Source organism: Portunus trituberculatus, chromosome 41 (assembly GCF_017591435.1).
Source record: "Portunus trituberculatus isolate SZX2019 chromosome 41, ASM1759143v1, whole genome shotgun sequence".
Taxonomy (NCBI): domain Eukaryota; kingdom Metazoa; phylum Arthropoda; class Malacostraca; order Decapoda; family Portunidae; genus Portunus; species Portunus trituberculatus.
The window spans coordinates 1,568,655-1,576,154 of record NC_059295.1 but is presented as its reverse complement, the minus strand read 5'-3'; the positions used below and the strand labels follow the sequence as shown (position 1 = coordinate 1,576,154).

Below are 7,500 nucleotides of genomic sequence, written 5' to 3'. Positions count from 1 at the left end.
TACCTTTATACACATTTCCTATTGAAATTACTACAGCAACTTAGCCTCTTAGCAAAACACAAACGATTCACTACGGATGGCCGACAAAATAATGGAACATGTGTTGGGCGCTGGTCAGACAAAAGAAGTACACATTAGAATGTCGGTACGATATCATAATATGCTCTCTGGTTTTGGTTTTGGACAGTGCTATTCAGTACTGACTTCACTTGATAATGTACTAAAATTCGTGTTTTGAATATATATAAATAAAACGCTTTCCATTTCTTGTAAGACTGATAAGCTTCGAAAACGCAACAGGCTTTGCATGTCCTGACGTAAAATAGCATCGTAGCTTATTATCTTTCAACAGGAATGAGAAGGAAGGGAACAGATCACAAATGCGCTAAGAAGAAATACAACTTCCTTGACAGCTGAGAGAACAGGGAAGCAGCAGCACAAGGCAAGCAGAGGTCAGAGGCATTCTGAAGCCACATAAAAGAATATACTTGAGGCACCGCTATATACAGTAGCCTCACTGGTGGACTCGAGCACTCCTCTGCTTTCCAGTAGGTATGCCATAGAAACATACTTCAAAAGCAACGGCATTTAATATAAGATTGTCTACTACATGTGTGCAGCTACTACTACTTAAAAATACAGGCAGAAAGTGCTTAATGAAAAATGTCACGTGTAGCATGCGGACTATAATAATCCCTTAATTTCGCCCAATCTAACAGGGTACTACACACGGTACAATGCTTCTTTTTGAAACATTTTGAATTCCTTAGATGCATACAAAAAAATTGTATACTTGTGAAAAAAAAAAATATATATCTTGCGTGTTTAAGTACACACACACACACACACACACACACACACACACACACACACACATATATATATATATATATATATATATATATATATATATATATATATATATATATATATATATATATATATATATATATATATATATATATATATATATATATATATATATATATATATATATATATATATATATATATATATATATATATATATATATATATATATATATATATATATATATATATATATATATATATATATATATATATATATATATATATATATATATATATATATATATATATATATATATATATATATATATATATATATATATATATATATATATATATATATAAACATATATATATATATTATATATTAGAATATATAATATATATATGATGATTTTTATATATATATATATATATATATATATATATATATATATATATATATATATATATATATATATATATATATATATATATATATATATATATATATATATATATATATATATATATATATATATATATATATATATATATATATATATATATATATATATATATATATATATATATATATATATATATATATATATATATATATATATTATATATAAAAACATCATTATATGCATTTTCTATGGTTCTAATAGAGAACATTTCACAAAACTGTTATCTTAGACAAAAAACGACAAAGCTTAATTGGATTACTTGCCACTTGTCTTCATTACTTTCTTTCCAAAATGCCAAAGTACAAAGGTGGTACAGTGCTATGATCAAAATACCTCGCAGGAAATAAAGACAAAAATAAGTATAGGTCTGCCTACTAGGATATGGATGGAAAGTTGGGGATGAAGGCGTGTTTACGAAGTTGATCGATATCAAAATAACAAGCTGACCTTTCTGAAGACTGAGATTTATTTTCTAAGTGTGAATTGATAATTCTACACCATTGAATATGTAATTCAAATTACATAAGTTCAATGAAATAGTGGACAGTTTTGACAATATGAGAGAGAGAGAGAGAGAGAGAGAGAGAGAGAGAGAGAGAGAGAGAGAGAGAGAGAGAGAGAGAGAGAGAGAGAGAGAGAGAGAGAGAGAGATTCAAATTGGCAGGAAAATCTTATAACCTTATAACGTTAGAGAGGAAACAAAAAATGAAGAAGGAAAAGTAGGAATGGAAAAAAAAAAAAAAAATCTGTAAAAGTAAAAAGCATTCGGAAGGTGATTTCAGCATCGAACGATAATTTGGTTTGGTGAGGGAGGGTTGAGTCCCCAGTGGGCTGAAAGGTGTATCCATTTATTGATAAAGAGACCCTGGGGAATGGCTGGCGTTGGGTCCAGAGAGAAAGGAAAAGAAAAAGAAAAACAAATGGAAAGGTAGAGGCAGTGAGTGCTGGAGCGTTATTTGGTTAGAAAATATTGTATGGAAAGAAGACAACGATTAGTGAGCCAGGCATTAAAGTTTTATTCTCATTTGCGAGAAAAATAACAGTAATTCGATTTCGGAATGCCTGAGGGAGAAGATGTAGGGGGAAGGGCAAAAGTGAAAACGGACGAGAAGTATTGGAGAGAGAGAGAGAGAGAGAGAGAGAGAGAGAGAGAGAGAGAGAGAGAGAGAGAGAGAGAGAGAGTTGCAAAAAGGATGCAAAAAACATTCCAATTAAAACCTAATGCATCATTAATTCAAAGATATGCAAAATTTTGCTTTTTCATTACTGGGTATTGGAAGGAAAGTAGGTTGCATGATTCCTACAAATAAACTATTTTCATAAAACATCCACATCGTAATCCACCAAATCAAAACTCAGTTGGATTTTATCTCCCTTTTTATTTGTATATAGGAAAGAAGATATCTTCTACGAATTTATATATTTTCTTTTTACGATCTGTGACCTTTTTTGACTTTTTACGACCCTCTTGTCACACTCGCTAGTCCGTGCTGGCTGTGTGTGCTGAGCGGAATGAATGAGAGCTGTGTCCCTTCCGTTTTGAGCCCCTCCTGTTCCCTTATTTTGTCATCTAGACCTGCTGCTGTAGGTGTTTCTGTCATCAGTCTTGTGCTGATAGGAAAACTGTTATTATTTTTATATCCTAGAACCAATCATGCATCCGTCCAGCCTCCACTAACGGTGGCTATTTCTGAGATGTGAGAGTACATGGAACGAACCTTCTTCAATCATAAGGAATCGCTTGTACTTGGGAGATTATTGTGTTATGAAAGACAAATGATTGGTTGTCCATTCTCACCATTCTTAAAATATGATAAGAAAATTAAACTAAGAGAGAGAGAGAGAGAGAGAGAGAGAGAGAGAGAGAGAGAGAGAGAGAGAGAGAGAGAGAGAGAGAGAGAGAGAGAGAGAGAGAGAGAGAGAGAGAGAGAGAGAGAGAGAGCATCAGCAGCAATCATACGTTGTACTATACTGTATGCGTTGGTGACGGAAGCTGTTAAAGTAAGTGTGTGTGTGTGTGTGTGTGTGTGTGTGTGTGTGTGTGTGTGTGTGTGTGTGTGTGTGTGTGTGTGTGTGTGTGTGTGTGTGTGTGTGTGTGTGTGTGTGTGTGTATTACATGCATGCTTCAATCGGTGAATTAGTTTCAAAATAGGCTCGAATAAGATTATCAATGCTTTCAATGCGGCAAAAATTGTTATTTCTAAAGGCTGATCATGGTATTTGAAAGGGGAAATTGTTCCGGCAATATTTCTCCGGCTATATAAAAGTGCACTACTAATGGACTAAATGACTGCAATTATCTTTATTTTGTAGAAAAAAAATGAAGTTTATTTAACAAAATGAGACTGGCAATACCGCCTGTGGAGAGTGAAGTAGCAAAAAGACATTACCATTTCCAATCTCAAAGTTTTACCGTGGAAGTTTTAGCCATAATCACCAAGTCCAACTTATCTACATTTTTTGAACTAGTGTCTAAAATAGATCAACACACACACAACACACACACACACACACATACACACACACACACACACACACACACTCACACTCACACTCACTCTCTCTCTCTCTCTCTCTCTTTCTCTCTCTCTGTATCCATGCAAAAACCCACTTTCTTATTGATCTTTTGACGGGCCGCTAGATAGTAACGAAGGGCAACTCTACTAATAAGAAAGAGGTCAACTCAATTCATGTGTATACTATAAGTACAATCAATCTTAACGATTCAATTATGGGACCACACCTCCTGCACCTTTATTAATTTCGTGTCATACATATCACGGAAGGGAAAAAGAAACATGCACCTTCCCATCTATCATGTACGATTCTGATGATAAGTCTCCCTTCGTAGACCAAGAATCTTAGTGTCAATAATGGCAACATATTTCTCGCACCTTCTGTAAGTACGTAGGTAGTGCCTCGTATCACACATTTCACAGCACAGAGCGGGGAAAGCATGCGCCTTCCTATCTATCATGTAGGATTCTAATAAATCTCCGTACGTAAACAAAGAATCCTAGTGTCAATAATTGCAACATATTTCCCGCACCTTCTGCAACTACTCTGGTAGCAGGTGTCTCGTATCACACACTTCACAGGAAAGAGTGGGAGTGGGAGGGGAGGAAACATGTGCCTTCCTATCTATCGTGCAGGATTCTGAGCCAACGTGGATCATGGAAAGTATCTTAATCAACAAATTAGTATGCAGCACTTTGCTCGGCTCTCACCTGACCTTACTCTTCCAGTTGCTGCACTTTTCGTCTATGTTGACTAATGTTCATTTTTGACACTATATCGTGAGGCTAAAGAGAAGAAAAATGGCAGAAAAAAAAGGTAAATGGAAAAAAAGATGTCCTGTGAAAAATGGTAATATGTGTGATGGCGGAAGAGAAAACTTGATAGAGGATTTTACAATGATGTGAGAGAGAGAGAGAGAGAGAGAGAGAGAGAGAGAGAGAGAGAGAGAGAGAGAGAGAGAGAGAGAGAGAGAGAGAGACGGATATTAATAGATAAAAAGATATAGAAACTGACACAGAGGTAAACAGACGAATATACGAGGAGAAAAATCATAGAAAAACATGAACAAATTTGATGAAAATGAAAATCATGACAAGCAGAGAAGAACAGTATCATATTCGTACCTCGGCAGCTACACACACACACACAAAGAAAAAAAAAAGGAAATAAAAAAAAAATAATAACACTTCCCTGCGCTGCACCGTGACGCAGACAACTCATAGCAGCTATGCAAACACCGGCGATTGTTTCAGTAGTAATCTGAATACCTTGAGTAAGGGAGGAAGTATGTCTCGCCCATTCTAGGGAGGTGAGTGTTGGTGTGCGAGTTGAAGAGCGTCGCTGTGGGATGCATTAAAGAATTACCAAGTTAGAGTGCTTGCACGCCGCCCTGAGAAAGTTACCATCAGTATACACGGTGCAAAAGGTCAAGTGTGGCCTCCTGTCTGCCTGCTAAGGTGTTACGGGTGCAACTACAATGTGTGTGTGTGTGTGTGTGTGTTTATGTTATGGCCTGTAGCGCCTATAGACATACTATGTGGGAAACGCTATTCAGCTTCCGCCCATTAGTGGCGAAGGCGTCGTTCATACTTAACGTAACGTAGTTTTCTTTATGTTATTATTTTATTAAACAAAACGAACAAGACACAACCTTCCGCTTTTCTAGTCCAGTGTGAATAAATGAAGAAAAATGTTTTGCAATATAGTATAAGTACGTACCTTTTTATAAGAAAGCATTCACGTCTTCCAAAATTTTGCCCAAATTGAAAAATTATCTTAAACGACATGTAAATATTTACTTTTTAATGTTGGCCGACAAAATAATGTTCCTTAGATAAACAGATCTACTAAGAGTTATTCGAAATGCTACTGCTTGATCATGGTTATGCAAGAATGGAGAATCCAGTGACGTTAATAATGCTTATAATGATAACAGTAATGGCAACGAGACAGTGATGGCAACAAAACAGTGACGGCAACAAAACAGCGACGGTATAAACGAGGTGTTGACAATAAAATGATGATGATGGTAACGAAACACTGAGACATCAAGACACTGACTCCAACCAAAAGGTGTAACAGACTTATCACAGACAATATCAAGACAAGTAGAAAATAATTAAATGAAAAATTTCCACTCTATTATTTGAAGGTGCCAGATGATCACCTTCATTTGTCCATGTTTATTTATTTTTTTATTTATCTAATACTTAGTAGCAGATAAATAAAGAAAATAAACATGGACAAATGAACATGATCATCCGGCACCGTCAACTTACCGATTCGTCAGTCGCATCTTACAGAAGAAGAAAGACATGCCCCTTCGTTTGGCTTTTTCGAAAGTCAGCATTTCCTCTAATAATGAATGGAAAGATGTAGCGTCATATGTAAACAGTCACAAAAAATGACATTGTTTACAGATTTTCGATAGTTTCTTCTGCTGTGTTGTGTCCTCGGACCGAACAGGTGGTGAAAAAAGAGGAGGTGGAGGAAGTGTTGAAGGACGCATCAAGCTTTACTCAGGGATTAAGAGGAGAAGGCTCTCACTGTTCACCTAGCAATAAATAGGTACGGGATGTAACTCGAGGGATTGTGGCCTTACTCGTCAAATCAGCAACTCTTGCGAGAATCATAAAGAAACTTAAACTTCTATAATGTTGCAAAAAAAAAAAAAAAAAAAACCCGTTTGTTGATCACAACGCAGGATTAAAGTTTTCACATGTCTTTACAACTACATACTCATTTCTGTATCTTGTTCTCTTTCTCCAATCCCTCCTCAGGATCCCCAAAGCGGAGGTGCCTCTTGCGTTTTGCATCAGCCACTTGGGGGGAGCTGAGGAGGTATTATGCTAATTTTCCCTGGAATGATTACTGTTAACGTGTCAGAGACCCTGTGTGCTTTCTGTCTGGCTGTCTGGTTGTCTGGCTGTTTGTCTTCCTGCCTACTTTCCACCCCTTCCTCCATCCCCTCCATTTGTCCCCTCTCTCTCTGACCGTATTTATAATTAAAGGTGATGCACTGATGCTGCTGAAGGTCAAAAGGGGATCCAGGTGCAGTGAATCGCGCGCGGAGAATGATGCGGGTGACGAGAGTTGAGCGGCGGACTGCGAAGCCGAGATGACCCACCCTCGTGACACTGGGGCGGCTAAAGTGGCGAGGCTAGTGGTACTCACGGTAGCTACGTCCTGTACTTCGGTTCTCGGTGGTGATGCAAAGACGCGAGTGTATACGGAAGACATATCAAGAGTGGAGAGAGGAGTATAGCAAATACAAGGAGATAAAGAAGTGCGCTATTAATGGTCATGAGCTCACGGTACAGAAGTGGTGCGTGGGGAGACAATCACGGGGCCTTGTTGGGGGTGTCAGAGGAGTGCATTGGTGCGGGTGGCGTGAGGTGAAGGTGGTGAGGTACAGCTAGGCCATGGTCAGGGGAAGGCGGGATGAGGGAATGTGTTAAGGTGATTGAAGTGAATGAAGATTAAGTTGCTACACGGGAAGGACGGGGTGACGGGAGTTAGGGAAATGTACGTGAGTGAAGACTACACTGATGACCGTGATGTTCTCGATGAGGAGGAGGTGCAGGAATAGGAAGAGCAGGAGGAAGAGGAGGAGGAGGAAGAGCAGGAGGAAGAGCAGGAGGAAGAGGAGGAGGAGGAGGAGGAGGAGGAGGAGGAGGAGGAGGACGAGGACGAGGACGAGGACG

At 37.7% G+C, this 7,500-nt stretch overlaps 1 protein-coding gene across 1 annotated transcript in view; it reads right to left on the bottom strand.

The window, feature by feature from the left end:
* Positions 1–7,500, bottom strand: part of LOC123517206 (fat-like cadherin-related tumor suppressor homolog) — a 141,458-nt gene that overhangs the window by 78,437 nt on the left and 55,521 nt on the right. The window lies entirely within an intron of this gene.